Below are 20,193 nucleotides of genomic sequence, written 5' to 3'. Positions count from 1 at the left end.
TTGGCCAGGACCCTGGGTGCTGGAATCCCCCCACCTTAGGCAAAGGAAGAGATCGAGGTCCTCGGGGAGAACTGATGCTGGGGCAGGGTGGGCCCGCCGGGTTGCCTCTGCCCCTGGGCCAGTTCCCAGTCCAGCCACAGAATCATCAGGCTTCCGGGCGGGCTCTTACCAAGACCCCCCTCCCTGCCCTGGAATTCACAGCAAGCGACAGCCCGTCTGGGAAGTGACAGGTGGGGAACTGACAAAGAAGGGCCCTGTGCTCTGCCAGGGGGCGGGATGGGCCTCAGTCGAGTCTGCGGGGCTGCCTGCGTCTCTGTTGTGGGGAATTCCCCTCCTGCCTAAAAGTCAGCCTGGCCCAGCTCTCCTTCCTGCAGAAGCGCAGTGAGCTGAGGAGCCTTCTCGGGTGGCAGCCCCGCTGCACAGACCCCGTCCTCCCCTGCCCTTCCCCAGGTGAGTGACCCGGCCCGGGGGCCGTGAGCCAGGACAGGGCAAGGGCTCACCGCACAAGACTGCCGGGGCCACCAGACCCTCCTGGCTGAGCCATGAGCCACCTGGCCCCCCTCCGCTTTCCTGCCAGCTGGGATCTGTGGCTGCCCCGGCCCAGCTCCCTCACCCGCTCAGGGCTTGGCCTCTGGGTCTCTACCTCCTTGCCTGGCCTGGTTCTCCTCCTGCGTCTCTCCCTGCATTTCTTATTTCCTCTTCCTGCCCTCCTCTTCTTGCTCTGCCTTCTCAGCCAGTCTTTTTCTCTCCGGTCGCTGCCAATTTTTCCAAAGGGAAGGAAAAGAAAGGTCTATTTTTGTCTTATCCTTCTCCCAAGAAAAGGGGTTAGGTAGGTTTGCAAGTGTGAAGGCAGATGTGTGTGTGTGCATGTGTGAGAACGTGTGTCTACGTTTGTGAGTGTGTGTCACGTCTCCCGAGGTTCCTGTGTGTACGACTGTGTGAGCAAAAGCGTGTGCGCATTGTCTATGTGTTTGTGTGTGAGTGTGTCCGTGGGCGTCTGTGTCTGGGTCATTACACGATTATGCGTCTGTGAGTTTTTGAGGGTGAGTGTGTGGGCATGTGTTGGGCACTTCAGTGGTCTAAAGCTAGACAGGAAGAGACCAGGTGGGAGTCTGGCCCTGCCTCCCCTGGGAACATGGTGGAAGGCTGGGGCCCTCTGTAACACTGGGGAGAGAGGACGTCTGGAGGGCTCTCCCACCTGCTCTCCTCCAGCGTCAGCTGGACCTTTCTGTGGTTGATGCTTTAACACAGAGAGAGCCTGAGGCACTAGGAGTGGGTGATGGGCTGGCAGACAGTGGTGGTGCAGCCTCCTCTTTGATCACAGTCAGTCCAGATTTTCCAAAGCTGGTCAGAGGCCCAGCCCAGGGAAGTCCCTGGCTAGGAGGAGCAAGGAGTGGAGGTCAAGTCGCTGTCACAGTGGCTTCTGGGCTGGAGAAGAATGGAGGGAGAAGTGGGAGGGGCCCTAGAAGAGGGTGCATGGGAGAGGACTTAGGGTGAGGCTGAACAGCACCGTCAGGGCTTCCCAGGATTAGGAAATGCTCTGGTTCCCATGGGTCTGCCTCCTTCAGGGGCTGGGCTGAGCCTGGCTGACCTCTTCCCACTTCTAGGAGGATGACAAGGGGCAAGCTTGGATCCAAACCCAGATCTGCTTGACATTCTGAGCTGGAGACAGGGAGGCCAGAGGGAGAGGAGCTGGCCTGGGGCTCCCAGGAACTGTGGGAGGGGCCTGGCTAGGCCACGTCTGCTACAGGCGGGAATTTCCCCCACTGTCACTTTGCCCTTTCCTCTCCTCCAGCGGTGCCCTAGAAAGCCTAGAGTAAGAGGCAAGCCCAGGGACGCAGCGGAAACAGTTGGGATGAAAAAAGAGGAAAACAGGAAAGACCCTGGAGGAAAAGGAGAAATGCCTTCTAAGCCTGGTGTTTCCAAGAACACTTTGTGAAGTCTAGGACAAGTTCCTCCACAGCTCTGGGCCCTGAGGTCCTCACTGGAAAGAGTAGATGAATGGTCCCTGCCCACCCTATAGGGCTGATCATAAGTATCATTGTTGCCTCTCACTGATGCCAGGTTCTGTGACGTTTCATTCTTTCTACGCTGTGTATTGGGCACTGTTTTAACTTTCTTGTTATTGATGAGGAAACTGGAGGAGAGTCATCGTGAGGTGTAAGTGGCAGGACTGTGATCCAAGCCAGGGTCTATCAGACTCCAGGGTCCACCTCCTAACCCTTGCATGACATGCCTCTTGGAAGTGGGGCAAACTGTTAATATGAAACGGTTTAATTCACCTTAAAGTGCTGAATGAATGTGAAAAGTTATGGATTTCTTTTTTTTTTAAATAAATTTTTATTTATTTATTTTTGGCTACGTTGGGTCTTCATCGCTGTGCGTGGGTTTTCTCTAGTTGTGGCAAGTGGGGCTACTCCTCGTTGCAGTGTGCGGGCTTCTCATTGCGGTGGCTTCTCTTGTTGCAGAGCATGGACTCTAGGCGTGCAGCCTTCAGTAGTTGTGGCACACGGGCTTAGTTGCTCCACGGCATGTGGGATCTTCCTGGACCAGGGCCCGAACCCGTATCCCCTGCATTGGCAGGCAGATTCTTAACCTCTGCGCCACCAGGGAAGCCCCAAAGTTATGGATTTCTTAGCGCCGTTGTATCCATCCTCTCATGCAGTTATTTGGGATGTAGATAGAACTAAATGCTTTCTGGGGCTTAGGGTGGGAAGCAGAGACCATAGACTGCTCACTTATTTACTCTTTACCCCCAAATACAATTACCTAATACAATTTCAGCCAACACCATGTGCTTGACATGCATTTCTCATTTATCACTGAAATCTCCCTCTCATATATACACACACACCCAACACCAAAAAGCACCTAGAATCCATCGTAGGATTTTCCATTCCTGAGATTGCCTCCGGCTATGGAGATGTGGGACTGGATCTAAGGAAGGGACCCAGACCCAGGACTGCTCCTTTCTTAGTTCATTAGCTGCTCATCACCCCTAGCGAAGGCCCAGACTCACTAATTCACCTATCAGAGTGAGGCACATGTTCGTTTGTCTTAGAAGCTCTGTTTTCCATGACTGAGATGTGTGGAAATAGCATTGCTCTGGGAGCAGGAGACTTAAGTACTATCCCAAACTTGCTGTAAGACTTGTGACAAGTCCCTGGCCCTCCCTGGCCCTCCGTGGCTTCATCCCTGTAAGAAAAAGGCTTGATCTTTTCTAAGGACTCTTTAAGGACTGGCATTTTGAGTTCTGTGCCTTGCTAGCTGGCAAGACTCCATAGTATAATGTTCAAGAGCGTGAAGAGATTAAGAACCGGGATCTTCATGTTCCAGTGATCTGTTGCTGCTGAAGACCCTGTGGAAGTCACCTAACGCCTCAGAGCCCCAGTTTCATCTGTGAAGTGGGGGTGATAATGGTTCTGCCCTCAGAGGCTGGTTGGGAGATATGTGAAAGTGCAGACCTAGCACACAGCAAATATGCCATAAATATTACCTTCTAATGTTTTTAATATGCAGCTTTCACTCCTTTTTAGGCCCTTGATTTAGAGCTAAATCACTTATAGGTTGAGGGCTTTTTGGTATGTGTTTCATATCCCTCAAATGTGGATTTAGGTGTGAAACTTTGGAGCAGCCTTGGTGGAGGTGGTGGAAGGGGGCGGGGGAGTGGTAGAAAAGAGATTGGGAAACCGCCTGCCTTAAAACAAAACGAAACAACGTAACAACACACAAGGCCTTTTGATTCTCCTGCCAGGTGGGGCTTTGCACTGCTGCTTGTCCTCACTCTGGAAGAGCAAGAGATTCCCAGCTGACTAAGTCACTCAGTTCTCAGTGTCAGGCCCAGCTTCCCAGCTTGGAAATTTCCTTCCAGGGCTGGGGGGAGAAGGGGGTGCCAGGCTAGGGGGCCCGTCTCCTACCCTGCCTAGCCCCCAGAGTCTAGGGTCCCAGAGAGTTTGTGGATGGTGGGATGGTGGGAGTTTAACAGTGAAGTTCTACTCAATGCGTGCAATCCACATCTACAAACCACTATCTTTTCCTGAATGCCTACTGTGTGCCAAGCGTTGGGCTTTACTTACATTATCTCATTTATCCTCATGATCACCTAAGGCGTAGGTAATCATTATCTCCATTTTTTAGAGAGGAACAGAGACTTAGAGAGGCCACCCAGGAAGGCAGTGGTTGAATGGTTAGAACCCCATTAGTTAGGTCCATGGCCTACGTTCATCATGAGTGTTGAGTTTCTGTAAGAAAGTAAGAAAAATCAGGACACTGTAAAGACAACATGATGCAGTGGAAAGAGCACATATGACCGGGAGCCAAGGACCTGGGTTCCAACCCTGGTTCCATCACTCCATGTGCGTGGCCTTAAGTAAGTTCTTTACTACTCTGAGGACTCAGTTTACCATCTGCCAAATAGGGGATTGTGATCAACGGTCCAATGGCCCCTAACATGGAATGTTTAGAACTCAGACTGAAATGTATGGACGAGGTGGATGTGGTCATGACTTCGAAGAGATGCATCTTCTCACATATTGCAGTTGTTAAGAAAAATTATCCAGAAGGAGGGAATCGGGCAAAAAGATGACTGTGTGACCTTTTTGTGCCATACTAGAGCACTGCCCAACAAGCCCACCTCTAGGAATCACCCGGCACTTTGGGGAATGAAACCATTTGCATAATTCTCTAAGGTCAGACATTTACAAAAACAGCTGAAATAGTTTGGAAACAAAATGCAAACAGTTGGAGACTCTTCATTTTTTAAAGTAAATTTCAGTGTTCATGAGAAGGACTTTGTTTGGGATTAGGAAGAGTGCATTCCAGGAAAAGCAAACTGGGAATTACAGACAAGAGCAGGAAGAAAACCGGACAGGGCAGGCGGGGGCAGCGCACAAATGGGTGAGGTGATGCCTGAGAGCTGCAGTATGAACCAGTCCAAGATCGTAATCTCCTGGTGATTGGTCACACTCAGTGGTGCTTTGTTTGGTGTTCGCATCCCTCTCTTCAAAATATGTGTACTTATTTTCATAATTAAAATGAACTAGAATTAATATCGTTTTGAGACTTTGATAACCCCTTTGAAGTAACTAAAAGCATCCCAGGATGTCACAAAGCCTGAAAAAGAGTTCTTGGATTAGGCATATAGTTGTGTAGGTTGTGTGTGTGTGTGTGTGTGTGTGTGTGTGTGTGTGTTTTCACACAGAGTCACACTTAATTTACAGAGCTCTCCTGTAAAATGAGGGCCTGTATGAAATAGTTCCCCAAATCCTTTCTGAGGATGAGGGCCTGTCAATGACTAAGTTTTCAATAGTTCCGGTGAAATGAATCTTTTGGAATAAGTTTTTCATAAAGCTATATTAACCCAATTTGAAGAGCTGTCCTATATTCCAAGGTTAGGACTTGACACTTTTTGAAATTAAAATTTACCCTCTTTTAAATAAAATGGTGGGCTTAAAAAAACAAGTGTTCCCAAGCGTAAACCAAGTTACTGCTCCTTCCTGGTCTGGGAAATCTCACAGCCTGTTTGCACGATCTGGCCCATATATAGGTAGACCGTGTAGAAAGTGGGCTACGGATTTGCTCACTTGGGTTTCAATCTTGGTTCAGCCACTTACTGAGGTCATCTAACCTCCACGCGCCTTGTACATTAATTTATTTACGGTTAAAAAAAAAGGGGGGGGGATAAAAGCCATCTCACTAGGGTGGCTGACCGAATTAAATAAATAAAGCATGCAAAGTGCTTACCAAGTTTGGAGCAGTAAGTACGCAAAAAATGTCAGCTGTGACAATGAGATTCTTTAAGGGTACTTTCACCTCAGAATTTCTGTGAGCTCTGTAAGAAGTCCGGGGGAGCCCTGGACCGAACTCTAGGACCCCGAACTCTAGCTCTGGCTCAGCTACAAATGCTTACATGCCGTTTGGCAAGTCTCCCCCGCTCCCCCACCGGGCTCCGGCCCCTGTGCCCCTCGGCGCAAGGAAAGGGTGGGTGGTCTCTTAGGCGCGTCTCTACTCTGAAATTCCGGCTTTCAGTGTGGCCCCAGCCTCATTCCGGCGCCCGGAGTTTCCGCAGCAGGGAGGGCGGCGAGGGACTGCCCGGACCTGCGGAGGTTGCAGCCCGAGGCAAAGGCTACCCAGGAACCGGCCTGCTCCGGCGGCGGCTGTTTACCTCTCTGCGTCCCACCCCGGTGGCTGCGGACCCGCCCAGATGGCGCAGCGTGATTGGGCTAGCGGCCTGTCAATCACTGGGGACTTTCCCAGGGGGTGGGGCGGCCCGGCCCCCAGCACTTCCTAGTCACCGGCCCTGTCCCCTTTCCCCGACCCGGGGTTCTGTGCAGTGCTGGGGGCCAGAGACTGGCCCAGGCCTCTACCGCGTCCCTGGACTCGGGCTGGACGCGGAGAGCGGGGTGCTGTCTCCCCGGGTCCCCACCCTCAGGTAAGCCGGCCGGGCGGAGCGGGGATGGAAAGGAATGGAGTCTGGGACTGGGCCGGTCCCAGCCTCGGTAGTCCACCGGGCGTGGCAGGGGGGAGGTCAGGCCCGGACTGGTGGCCTGGGTTTCTTGTCTCCTGGGCTCCGGCGCCCGAGGCCCCCGGGCGCAGGGCACCTCCAGGGGCGGCCGGGTCCGGCCGAGTGGGGACTCCCTGACCTGCGCTGAGGGTGGTGGGCGCGCGTGCGCACTGAGTGGGCAAGCGTGTCTGGGAACTGCAGGCGGGCTGTGTGCTGGGTGTGCGGACCCGCGGGTTGGAGGGTGTGTGTGCGGGCGTGGGTCTGTTTATAGTGTGGGAGACCAGTTTTGGAAGCCGTGTGCACACGTAATGAAGAGGAAAATAACTCTTATTGGGCGCTTTCCAAGTGCTGAACTAAGCTCTTTACATGTATTAAACTCGTTTAATTGCCACTTCCATCCTCAAAACGAGTATGATTATTATTATCCGCATTTTACCGGTTAGGAAACCGAGGCACTTGGAGATTGGGGTCATACAGTTAGAGAGTTGCAAATTCAGGATTTGAACGCTGGCGTTTGACTCCAGACTCTGTGCTATATACTGTTTCTGTTGAACATATTTTGCCCACTGTCGGAGACAACATTTGGGTGCATTTGCAGGGTAGCTGTAGTGAATTTTGGGGAGCGATTTGGGGTGTGGAGTTTCTACATATGCGTGAGTTTTCCGCTGTAGAACATTTGTCTGCAAGAGTGTGTGAAGTTGTGTGTACATGAAAGTGACTGTATTATATATTCATTAATTGTATGGGAATTTTGTGGGTGGGAATTTTGTGCAGCTGAGTGAGACTTCGTGTTTTGGTTTGAGGGGGGGACTTTTGTGGATGATGCAGAAGAATCAGCAACGTTTATCCCCACCCCCTTGCAGAATGACAGTGCAGAGAAATCTATGGATTCCTAATGCATCATTTTTATTTCACAGTATTGTCAAAATAGAATTTAATCAGCTCTCACTCATTTTCCAAACAATGTGGTAGGGTAGAGGGGAATTCAACACCTGATGAGAGATCCGGAAAGAGGACTCTCAATTTTTTTTTCATTCCTGACAATGGATATTGCATTAGGAGGCTGGAATGTTTATTAGCACAAACTCATAGCAATCCTATGATGTATTAATATCACTGTTTTACAGCAGAGAGAACTGAGGCAGTGAAAAACCAATAATGGTAATAATAACAGCTTACATTTATCAGCACATACTGTGTGCCAGGCACAGTGCTTTATGTTGAGTATCTCATTTACTCTTTTCAGCAACCCTAGGAGAGAGTCACTAGTAGTAGCCTCAATTTTGAGGTGAGGAAACTGAACCCCCAAAAGGTTAAGACTTGCCCAAGACTAGTAAGCCTTGAACCCTGGGCCCTGTTTCCTTTCCACTATCCTGGCTGTGTCCTGGGAAGATAATGTGATCAGGGCCTGGCACTTCGCTGAAGCACTTGATCATGTCCCTCTGGAGGCATGTTTTCTCCCACCCATGTGCGTCCGTGGGTATGGCATGGCACTCACGCTGAGGGTTGCTGCCTGCCCCTATTCCCACATCAGGGCCTTTGGGGCCCCAGGAAGCCGTGGGGTCTGACTCATACCCTAACCCCCAGTGCTGCCTGTGACTTGGGCCCCGGATGTTCTGGGTTGGGTTGGCCGACCTGATTTGAACACCTCAGAATTGTAGGAGGTCGGCTGTCTGCCTCCCTCTCTGGGTGCTACTGGGTACTATTTTATTCTTGTACTCACTGTGATTTAACCACAGCAGCCTGCTTTTTTTCCCCTCGGACAGGCCAAGCTTATTCTTGCCTTGAGGCCTTTGTATGTACTGTTCCTTCTGCCTGGAACACCTTTCCCCAGCTCTTTTCATGGCTGGTTCTTCCTTATCTGTCAAGTCTCAGCTCAAATGTCACCTCCTCAGAGGGGCCTTCCCTGACCTTTCTATGCAAAGTAACCCCTTTTTTCACTTTCTGTCATATTACTATTATATATATTTTTTAATACATTCATCACGCCCTGAAATGATCTTGCTTATTTGCAATTGAGAAAGTATGTGTGTAGACACGGTATGTGTCAGGCATACAGTAATTTTTACTGTTTGCTTGTTTGTTGTCTTCCTCTTTTCCTAGAATAGAAGGGTGAGAGCAGGGACCTCTTTAGTCTTCACGTGTGCGTTCCTGATACTAGATAAAGAGTGTCTGGGGTAAGGCTTTGCTGGGTTTGTTCAGCAGATGAGTAGAATAGAAGAAACTAGAATAATGGTGCATTTCACAGATGAGAAAACTGAGTCCTAGAGATGGGAAGGCACTTGTCCCAGAGAGGTAGTGGCAGAGTCAGGGTGAGAGCCAGAACTTGCTTCCCAAGGCATTTTTCTTTTCTTCTGATAGTCAGCAAACATTTCCTGACAGCCCTCCGGCCTGGTGCTGTGTGGAGTGGCGTGGTACTCAGGTGAATAAGGTACTGGCTCTGCCCTCCAGGAACTCGTTGTGGACTGGGCAGAAATGTGCCATGAGCGCTAGCTGGAAGGCGTAGTGTGCCAGCACGTGCCCGGCAGTAAGTCTGACTGGGGTGTGGAGCAATTTGGGGGTGCCAGATGGTCAGGGGGCTTCTGGAAGGAGGCGACTTCAAGACCGGGCCCAGGCAAGATGATGAGGTGCAGAGTGGGGCCTGAGCCCCTTCTGCAACTTAGGGTAAGAGGATTGGGGCTAAGGCTCTGCTGCACTGGGGGAGCTGACCAGCTGGGCTAGGAAAAACCCAATGGTCTTGACTACCAAGCAGAGAAGTGTCAGTTTTTCCCCGTCAGCAGCACTGGGAAGTGATCAGAGCATTGGCAAGCCCAAGCGTGCATCAGAGTCCCCTGGGTGGCGTGTTAAACAGATTGCAGGGTTACGCCCCCAAGAGTGTCTGATCCAGCTGGTGGCCGTGATGCTGATGCTGCCGGTCCAGCTGCTCTCTGAGAACCCATGGTGTAGTGTGCCTGATTTAGAGTTCAGCACACCTGGGTGCGTGCTGTGTCTGCTTCCTCTTCTATAAGTTTATGTGACGTAAGTGCTGCTTCCAGAGTGGTGTGAATTAATGAGACAGTGTGTGTCAAGCACTCAGCACAGGGCTGGCATGGGGTAAGTGATCAATCGCTGCTGGCTGCCGAACATCGTTAAATCTCATTAAATTAATGAGAAATCTCATTAAATCATCATTAAATCTCATTAATGAGGCTGATCATGAGGCTGTTGAAGGGATTTCAGTAGGAGATGATGCAGATGGTCCGATTTTTCAGACTTCGGGGTGACTTGCCTTTAATCCTCTGCCACCTCTGGACCATGCTGTGTCCTCTCTCGATGGGTCATCCTTTGTTTTGTCTCAGACGTCTTTCCATCCCTGTTTGGAATAGTGGCAGTAGACATGTGGGAGGGCCGCAGAGGACATCTGGCCCGAATTTCCTCAACAGCACCCAGCACCCCAGCAGGTGATGAGCCAGCCTCCGCTTGACCACCCCCAGTGCAGCGTCAGGAGTGAACTGCCTTGTAGGCGGCCCCTTCCAGTGTTGTTACAGGTGGCTCCCCGTTGTGGGCCCACCTCCTTTCTCGTCCCTCTTTTTTCCCCTCACTGCTCACCTGACCACATGGAGGGAGGGGTGCAGGACGAGAGAGAGGGAGGGCAGTAGGAGGTGTGGTGAAAAGAGCGCGCAGCTGGCCACCAGAAGACTGGGTTTGCTTCCCCTCTGTGTCACCGCCGTCCCTGCAGCCTTGGGCAGGTCCTCCTCCCTTTGCTGGCTTTGGTGTCCCAGCTGCAAAATGAAAGGATTGCAGTGGCAGGCGTCTTAGGGCATTACTTCCAGAAAACTGTAGCCCAGTGACTGGGCCGCCCTCTATGGCTCCGGTAGTTGCCGAGTTCTTCCCACAGGGCCAGGCCTTTCTGTGCCCACCCTCCCGGCTTCTTGCTGCTGCCCACCCCCCACCTGCCCCTCCTCTTCCTGTTCCTCTTTGGAGAGTGTCTGGAGCCCCCTGGAGAGTGGCCAGAAGGAAGGCACAGGGAAGCAGGGAGAAGCGCCCCTCATTCTGTGGGGAGCAAGGGTCCCTGGCCCGCAGAGACAGACCTGGGCGGCCGCTTGTGGGAGGAAGTCCTTGTATTTCCCCGTGACCGGCCCGGGACAGTCGCTCTTCCGATAGGAACAGATGACTGGGCTGAGGGGCGGCTGGCTCTTTGTCTGGGGGCTGTCCCCGGGTGGGGCTGAACTCTCCTCTCCCCAAGGAGCCCACCCCGAGCCTGTTGCCTGTGTCCTTGAGCACCTGTGGAGTGGAGAGACCCGGTGGCCCAGGCAGATGTGTGAGTGTGTGTGTGTGGGGGGGAGGGGGCTGGGGGCTGGGGTGTCGTGTCACCAGGGAGTCATCTACTCAGAGACCAGAGCTGGTGCTTTTAGGGCGGGCGTGGGGGTGTCCCATGAGTCAGGGGCCCTTGGTTTTGTCTCCACCCGCAGTGGAGGACGCCTGTACCGCTCTCAGCTGGCCAGCACACCCTGGTCCTGTGCCTTCCTCACGGCCAGCTTCATCTCAGTGGTCTGAGGGACCCCAGTTCCTGCCACACCCCCACTGCTGCCTCTGAGGTGCTGCCACTCCCCGCCCCAACCTCTGGGAAGAGGAGTGGGGGTCTGAGGATGGCAGACCTGACTTCTAGAAAACACGAAGGAATCTTTCAGACACAGAGGTAACATGCAGACACTTGGGCATCCACCCATCCAGCTTAAGAAAGAACGTATTTTCTGTTCATGTGAAATTTCTCTCCGATCATCTCCTTCCCCACCCCTCCAGAAGCAAACAAGTGTTCTGAATTTAGAGCTTATTCTCTTGTAGTTCTCTACAGTTTTATTATGAACATATACATCTGTAAACAATATTTAGTATTGTTTTGTTTGTTTTAAAATGTTATTTAAATGCCATCATACTGCCTGTGTTCTTCTGCAACTTGCTTGTTTCGCTTAGTGTTATATCTGTGAGGTTCATCCTTGTTTGTGTCTCTAGCGGGTGCCTATTTGTTTTGCACAGCTGTATAGTATTAGCATTCCCTGGTGTGAAATGGCGTCGGTGTCTTTATTCATTTTCTTCTTCATTAGGTTGTTTCCAGCCTTTGCTATTAAAATAGGCCATCTCCGGCTTTTATCTGGGTAGTCTTGCCCCCCGAAGCTCTCTTCCTAACCACTGTGGCTCCTGTTGGGATAGTCTACAGAGTGTTCCCAGTTGGTCCTCACAGCATTTCCATAGGGGGAAGAAACCAGGAAAGTGAGGACTGCTCAGGGTCACTTGGTGAGGGAGCAGAACCAGGAGTTGAACCCATTAAACCCTCTTTACACCATATTTGGTATGAGGGGAATTCTCAAAAGTTGTCATCTTCCCCCTTGGAGGAGCGAGTTACAGGGCTGGAGAAAGCCTTTGTTTGATAAACCAGCTTTGGGCATTTTGGGGTCAGGTAGACAGGAGGACAGTCGAGTCTACCTTACCTTTTTTTTTTTTTTTTTTTGCGGTACCGGGCCTCTCACTGTTGTGGCCTCTCCCGTTGCGGAGCACAGGCTTGGGACGCGCAGGCTTAGCGGCCATGGCTCACGGGCCCAGCCGCTCCGTGGCATGTGGGAACCTTCCCAGACCGGGGCACGTACCCGTGTCCGCTGCATCGGCAGGCGGACGGACTCTCAACCACTGAGCCACCAGGGAAGCCCTCCCTTCCCTTTTGTCCCAAGGTTGGGCCTAGTGCTCTTTGTCCCTGTGGCTGATAGTGGATGTGCTCCTCCTAGGTTAAGAGAGTCACAGCTGCTGGGCGGGAAGCCGGGCTTCTCGGCGCAGAATATTTGTACTTGTGGATCCCAGGAACCGTGAGGAGGCGAAAGAAAGCGGGCTGGGGTTGCTTGGGCTGCCTTCTCAGCCCTTCTTAGGGGGCTGTTGGCAGTGGGGAGTACAGGCTGGGGACTGATGATCAGGTGGGGCTCTTCTCCTTTGTCCCTTGGGAACCGTGCCACCTTGAGCCCAGCTCTGCACCTGTTTTGACTCGGCTTCCTCTCCAGCAAAACAGGTATAAGTCCCCGTGTGAGGGCCCACAGGCAATGGGTGGGAAGCTTCGCCCTTGTTTCCAGCACCAAAGTCCGGTGCGTTTCTTCCCGCCTTTGTCACCTCAAGCCCAGCCCTGACCTTCCTGAAACCAGATCCTTTCTGGCGGGTTCCAGGTTGAAACTCTCCTTTACAGTTGCCAGGTCTCCATCTACCACATTCCTTGACTAGAAAACTTGTCCCTGGGCTTTCCCTCCTTATTTATGATTCAGTCCCTATAGCCTGTCTGTCCACGTGAAGCAGATCCATAATAAGGAGGCTCTCATCCCTGCCCGCAGCCCTCCAGCCTCATTTGGTGCCAGAACAGTAGCCCTTTCCTCTTGTTCTGGCCTTGTCAAGCCACTTAAATTAAAAACAAACAAAACATTAAACTCTCCCTTTAAAAGTGTTACAAAATAACATGTATTCATTAGAGAAAAAACTCCAAAAACTCAAGCAATACCAAACGTATAACGTAAAAAATGAAAGTTGTGTTCTTTTCTCCTCCTTCTCTCCAGCCTGTATTTTAAAATTAATTTTAAAAATAGAACAGGACTAGATTCCATTGTAAAGAGTTAAAAAACTAGGTTAAAAAAAAGGTTTGTTTTGATTACAGTCCCCTAGCCCAAGTCCTTCTCTAGATCTGTCTACTAGCAGCAGTTCGGTGTGTATCTTTCCAGACCTTTATCTATGCACATTTAAGATTTTATACATATATGTATACATATACACACACACACACATATATGCACACGTAGTTGTGTGTTGTTTAATAAATAGTATCCTATTATACATATAAATCTATACTTTGCTTTTTTCCTTAACAATTTTTTTCTTAATAAATAAATATTTATTTATTTATTTTTGGCTGCGTTGGGTCTTAGTTGCTGCGCGGGCTTTCTCTGGTTGTGGCAAGCGGGGGCTACTCTTCATTGTGGTGTGCGGGCTTCTCATCGCAGTGGCTTCTCTTGTCGCGGAGCACGGGCTCTAGGCGCACAGAATTCAGTAGTTGTGGCACACGGGCTCAGTTGCTCCGCGGCATGTGGGATCTTCCCAGACCAGCGCTCGAACCCGTGTCCCCTGCATTGGCAGGCAGATTCTTAACCACTGCGCCACCAGGGAAGTCCCCTTAACAATATTTTATGGGCACCTTTCTGCCATTGCAAAGCAGTCTGCCCCATTCTTTTTGATGGCTGTATAAGTAGTACATTGAATGAATGCACCATAGCTTATTAAACTAGTCCCCACTTGATGAACATTCAGGACGTTTTTGCTGTTACAGAGTGCGTGGCAGTGCACATCTTTGTCCAGTCTCTGTGTATAGTGACACAGAGATTCCTAGCTTACTTAAATAGGCGATTACCCAGTCACTTACCTCTGACCCTTTAGATAGTTGAAACCTCCTCAAGCATACTTTTCTACAAGAGAACTTTCTTCTCAGCCAATCAGGCATACAAGCCTGATTGTTGACGTCATTGAGAAAGGACATTCTTTAGTGTGGGCAGCCAGCTATAGGAAAAGCAAATGTCCACAAGGCGACATCAGTAGAAACATAATACCTGAAAGGGTGGAGGTGAAACTTGCTCTCTTTGGTCAGGCAAACCACACCTGGAGTGTTGTGTCCAGTTTCAAAGCCAGCTGCAGATAGGGTGGGGGTGGAGGGTTGAGGGGGTGGATGCGGAGGGATCTGGAAGCCAGTCCCTACAAAGGGCGATGCAGGGAACAAGGGCTAAACTGCTTTGAGAGAATGCTGCAGGTTCCAAATCTCCTCAGGGCAGAGATGGAGAAGAGGGTCATCTTGTTCCTTATTCTAGGGAACCCCAGGAAGCAGAGCAAGGGTCAGTGGAAGCAGAACTGGGAGTAGCCTAGCTACAGCCAATGCTGGCTGCCCAGGGGAGGCTCCTGGAGGAGGAAGTTGGTCTGGGTCACTAAAGATGGTCAACCAGAGTCCCCTGGCTCCCCTGGGGACCGGATAAGCACAGGACCGAATTTCCCCTGAGCTTCCTTTCATCCTGAGAGTCTAAGCCTTGTTGACTGCTGGCAATCAAGGGCAGACTGGTACCTGAGGCACAGTTAGCAACACATAGAGGTAGGGACCTAGAACCTGGGGCATGTTCCTGATAGTGGGACAACAGGCAGGACTGGTGTCCTCCCCCTGAGGCACAGAGCCCTGTGCCCCTCAGTCAGTGCAGGCCAGTGGAAAGGGCACCAGTGTTGAAGTCTGATAGATCAAGGCTGGATTCTTTGTTCTGCCACTAACCGGCTGTGTGTCCTTAGGCAAGTGACTTAACCTCTCTGAGTCTGCTTCCTCATCTGGAAAATAGAGATTATGCCATCTAGCCGAGAGGATTGGTTTCCTTGCTGGAAAACAGGGATAAGAATTTTTATCTCTGTGTGGTGAGAATAAAATGAGGTAATAATGTTGGTAATGATGCCAGCCTAGTGCCTGGCATATGGTAGCACACAACTGTCAGGCCCTCTCCCAGCTTTAGTTAGATGCTCTTTGGTCGACTTTTGCAGCGTTTCCAGCCAGCTGATGGCCCTGGTCCTCCCCACTGTCCCTAGGCTGATAGTGTAGAGCCTGGGTCTTGGAGGCTAAGTGGGGGCAGTGGGGCTCCCTCTGTGGGTGAGTCAGTGGAAGGGAGGAGGGGAAGAAGGACACAGAGACGTGTGCCATGTTTGAAGGACGCAGTTCTCGGGCTGAGCTGGAGAGCCTGGGTGCAGGCCAGAGAGGAGGGCAGGACCTGGGGAAAGGCTGCAGACATCATCCAGGGGTTTCTCACTGCTCTTGGGGAGGCGACAGCACCCCTGATAGCACTGCAGGAGGATCGATGAGGCAGGGAAATCTGCTTGGGCATTGGGAGGGATTGTAGCTGGGGAGAGCAGGCTTTTTAAGGTCAAAAGGTTTTAGAAAGGGATGACAATAAATTGCAAGTTCTGGAAAGTTAGAACTAGAAGGGGCCTTAAAGTTTGTCTAGTCTTCCCCCTTTTGTTGTATTATTGCTATTGTTGCTAACCTCTCCTTTTAGAAAACTGAGGTTGGGTGATGGAAGATATTTGCCTTGGTGTACGTTGACTAGATCCTACGATTCCTGAGCCCCACCTGTTCCTCATATTACACCCCATGCCTGCAGCCTCTTTATTACTGAGTTGGTTGGAAAGACTGATTAAATCTTTGGCTCCTCACTGGGGAGGATGCTAAGGCGGGCTCCCTGGGTACAGACCATCTAAATAGGTGCTGTCTCTCTGCTGACAGCCATCAAGAGGGCACCGCCTGCTCTTTGATGGATGGACCTGGAGCCCCAGTTTCCCTGATTGTGAAATGGGTGAGGAGGACTGGAGGTCATCACGAAGTGCAGATGTGGACAGATTTTTGCTTTAGTTTGCGAGGTGCTTTCATGATGCCTCACTTCCCGTTAGCCCTTGGGGGACTTGGAAGATATTCCCATTTGCAATTGAGGAAAATGAGACTCAGATGATTCCTAATCGTTCATGAGCATCGCCTTGGTCCATGGGCTTCTTGTAGCTTCAGCTTCACCAGCTATGGTGTTGTCCCAGTGTCCCTGCTTAACAGTTATTTGCAGTTCACAGAAATTAAGTGGATGCCATAACCAATCAGCTGGGCACAGTTATGGGGCTGCCTCAACCTTTTAGTAAGAACCTACTGAGTGCCAGGTACTTAGTGAGGTACTATTATTATTATTGTTTAGGAAATCTTATTACAAAATGAATACATTTCTTTGTTAAATAAACAATTGGGAAGTAGAAAGTGAGAACTCCCTTCCAATTATACATATATTATTTCATTTAACTTCCTTAATCTGACCTGCCGTGGATTCTGTTATTATTCCTATTTTGCAGATGAGGCAGCTGAGGCTCAGAAAAGGTGAGGGACTGGGCCAGTATCACACAGCCTGCAGGGGTGGGCAGAGCTGGACCAGGGAGAGGCAGGCGCAGGTGAGGCCCCAGGTGCAGTGTATAAGGAGGGCTCCCGCTCAGGGTCTCTTGCGTGCACTTGGGCGCCCCCTTTTGTTTTGCACCCTGCGTGCCTCACCTGCTTACCCCCAGATCCCACCCTACTGGGCCCCTTTCTTCCTGACTCCAAGGCTTCTGACTCCTGACTCCCTTCCCTTCACCACGCTATCACCCCCACCCACCAGCATCCCTGCCAGCCCCTGCCTTTGCCTGGGGATGAGGCTGCTGGCCACCGGGGCCTCCCAACTCCCAGTACCAGAGATCTACTCAGGAGTTTTCCTCTGGTCCAGGGAGAACTTCACTTCCCCCAGAGCTGCAACGTCTAACTGACCTCAGGATGTAGCCAGTGCCCAGTAGCATTAGATCAGACTAAGTTCCCAAGTAGTCCTCAGTTTCCTCATCTGTCGAACAGACATCAGCCATGCCTTCTTTCCAAGGCTGTCGTGACAGAAAAACAATGCTTGGGAAACTCTAGGTAGTTTGCAAATGTTACTGGCTATGCAAATTCATATCATTCATTCATACCTAGGAGCCCCTACTTCTGGCACCAGCACGTGGCTGATCACAAGGCAGCTTCTGATGGGCTGAAGCATTTCAGTGCAGAAGCTGGAATGTAAATTTAATTCTGAATCTAGCCTTTTTCAACCGTCATCATCCTCTTGGGTGGAGGTTGTGATTTGGGCCCACGTTCCCACCCCCCCATCCCCTTAGCTGCTCACCTGTCGTCCTGTCACGCCGGCTCTTCCTCCTTTTTTGGGCTGGTGGCTCCTTCAGTTTCAACAGGATCACCTCCGTCGTTTCACTCTGTGGTCGCTGTCTGGCCTGCCATCTCTCTGGGCCCTTTTTTGCCCCTAAATCGGGACTTCCTGGTTCCAGCGGGCACCCCCAGTCCTCTCAGGGTGGGCTGTGGGATCCCACCCCCCTGCCCTGAGCCAAGATCTTGTCTTGGAAGAAGGTCTGAGCTGGCTGCCTCTTCCCCACCGACGGTTTCTGTTTTCGGAAGGCAGGTTGGTGTCCACTGCTGGCGGGTCACCTGATCTGTAGCTTTAAATTTAAAGGAACCAGGCTCAGGTAGGTATGGAGTCCAGGCCAGACGTGGCAAGAATGTGGGTGGGGCCTCTGCTTTGCAGTGGGATTGCAGCACAGGAGCAGAAATGGAGGGTGGGAGCACTGGCAGACTGGAGAGAGAGCAGGCACCTTCCAGCTCCATCCTGACGTTTTGTGTGACCTTGGTCTTCCTGCTCTGGGGCCTGACTGCTGCCCTCACACCATGAGGGAGGGTCAGGTTAGCTCACGCCCCGGGATGCCTAGGCGCTGAGCTCCCGTACTGCCCCATGCAAGGCGTGTGGGTGGTCAGCGCTTCCTTCCCCTCTCCACACCCACTCCTGCGGTCTGTGACAGAGGGGAAATGTGCTGTCAGCCAGGGAGGCAGGACAGTGATGCAGCCCCGCATTCCGAGACCCCTGGGGCGCCTGGTAACGGGCTTGGCCTTGTTGCCCTTGGAGATTCCCGTCCAGCTCTGTCATCCTGGGAAAGAGTCCCCTCTCCAGGAAAGGCCTAAAAACCACACATACCAGGAGGAGAGTTCCCATCTGCCCGGCGGTCATCCTGGAACTGCCGCTGACCATCTGGGCATGAGGTCAGCAGGACGTGGAAATTCCCCATTCCTGTCTTTGTGTTTCTTTCCTCCAGAAGTCCAGACCCTCCCTTGGGCAGCTCCTCTCATCTCCAGAGAGGACTTTCTCACAGTAGACTGTTTGGTCTGGGCTCCCTCTGCCTGTAGCCTGTTTCTCCCCCTGCCCCCCAGCTGCCCAGGCTGGAGTCGGGAGAAGAGCCCTGCCTGCCCCTCCGCTGCTTCCCGTGAGTCCGCTTCCCTGTTGGCTCCCCAGTGCTGAGGGAGAGCACGCGTGGTTTGGAGGATGTGGAGGTGGGGTTTCAATTCCTGTATCCTGCATCCTGCTCTATCGCTTGGCCTTACATCTGGGCATCTCTGAGAGATCTTGGCTGTGCCAGCCTCGATTCTAGAAGTATATATGTATGACTGTCCAGGTGCTTCTGGTCCGTGGATCACGGTTAGGCTCTCAGGATGTTTGCACAGGGCCTGTCAGGAGGCAGGCGTAGGGTCAAGGATTCCTCTGGCCCTTTCTGTCTCTCTGTTCTGATCAGAGGTTTATTGGGGCTCTATTCTGGACCACTCTGAAGATACCCTGGTAGACCAGGTGATCTCGGCCCATGCTCTCGTGGAGCTTCTAATCTATTGGGCAAGCCAGATGTGGAGTAAAAACATTCCCAGATCATCACATAATGTCAGCTGTGAGTTCCATGTAGGGTGAGTGTGGAGTGGTGAGCAGGAACCCGGACACCTGCTGTCACTTATCACCAAAGGTGGCTATGGCCCCTCCGGCTGTTGGTCTCCGCATCTGTGAACTCCATTCAGCTCTTAATCACGGCTCACCTCCCAAGTGCCAGGCCTGTGTTGGCAACAGAGATGAGGAGAGCACGCCCCTGCCTCCAGGAGGTTCTCAGTCAGATGCACATAGGCTTACCTCAGTCATATATATTCCATACTGGGCGTAAGGGCTTGCTGGAGAGGCACACAGGAGAAAGGGGAGCATAGAGGAAGGATGCCCCCAACATCTACCAACATTTCAAGCTCCTTGCTATATGCTAGTCATTGTGTCAAGTGCCTTACCCACACTGTCTTTTAATTCAGTGACCACTTCAAAGCTTCATTGCTCTGCTGTGTAACATTGACCTTTCAAGTTAAAAATAAGTCCCCCCTAAGCAGGCTGGTGACTTTTGTGTTGGGTGTGTGGGCAGCTGTCCTTTGCCTCTGTGGGGCTCAGCAGGGCGTGGGTGCCTCTCAAGTGTGTGTTTCTCTTTTTCATTAGTCTTTGGGGGAAAGGTCCCTCTCACCAGAATTTTGTTTTTCCTTCTGGCTCATGGCATCCCATGGTAATGTGGACCCTCTGGGCAAAATCCTTGTTTATCTCTTGTGCTGCAAGGCAGGGGAAACAGCCCAGAAGGTAACCATGTTACCCTGCAAATAGGCTTGAACTTGCATTTTGCCCGTCTGGCCTGAGTCTTGGCAGCTGGGTGAGGACAGCAGGTGATTAGCTCGGCTTTCTTAGGTGGAACTGGATTTTCATCTTGGCCCTCACTTGCGGGCTGTGTAATCCTGGCTGAGTTACTTAACCTCACCAAGCCTCCATTATAAAGTGAGGATAATTTCCTATGTATTTTAGGGTTGTTGTGCAGTTTGACTGAGATAATGCATCTGAAGGGCTTAATGCAGTGCCTGGCAAGTAGGTTAATGAATGGTGGCTGTTATTATTAGTCCCTTTTTACTCTTTTCTTGCAGTGAGCACTTGTGGGTGCTCAAAGGGCCTTTGAGGACTCGTGACTGAAATCGTTTTGGCCCTGGGGGTGGTGATCTTGGGAGGGAGGTTTCGGGGCCCCAAGTCCTTCTGAAGTCCCCGGTGGAGGCCTTTGGAGCTCTTTCGTGGTTAGTAAGCTCTTTGTAGGGCTGGAGGCTGAATCAGTTTTTCAGCCTCAGGGCCTTTGCACTTACTGTTCTCTCTGCCTGAAATATTATTCCCCCAGATATCAGCATGGCTAGTTCCCTCACCTCCTTCTATAAAGTCCCTGCCTCAAACTTGCTGCTTAAT

The 20,193-nt window shown here is 51.4% G+C and overlaps 1 protein-coding gene across 10 annotated transcripts in view; it reads left to right on the top strand.

Moving 5' to 3' along the window:
* Positions 1–294: 294 nt before the first annotated feature.
* Positions 295–20,193, top strand: part of TNIP1 (TNFAIP3 interacting protein 1) — a 52,106-nt gene continuing 32,207 nt past the window's right edge. For 2 of the 10 annotated variants that reach the window (XM_067732308.1, XM_067732307.1), the window contains exon 1: positions 6,270–6,430. The gene's annotated coding sequence lies outside the window, so the exon portion shown is untranslated. Of the gene's footprint in view, positions 451–6,259; positions 6,431–10,520; positions 10,803–10,953; positions 11,181–20,193 lie in introns of those variants that run through there. The other 8 variants (XM_067732309.1, XM_067732301.1, XM_067732303.1 and 5 more) reach the window with 7 other exon arrangements.

The sequence above is a fragment of the Pseudorca crassidens genome, chromosome 3 (genome assembly GCF_039906515.1).
Source record: "Pseudorca crassidens isolate mPseCra1 chromosome 3, mPseCra1.hap1, whole genome shotgun sequence".
Taxonomy (NCBI): domain Eukaryota; kingdom Metazoa; phylum Chordata; class Mammalia; order Artiodactyla; family Delphinidae; genus Pseudorca; species Pseudorca crassidens.
This window is presented reverse-complemented; position numbering and strand designations above follow the sequence as displayed.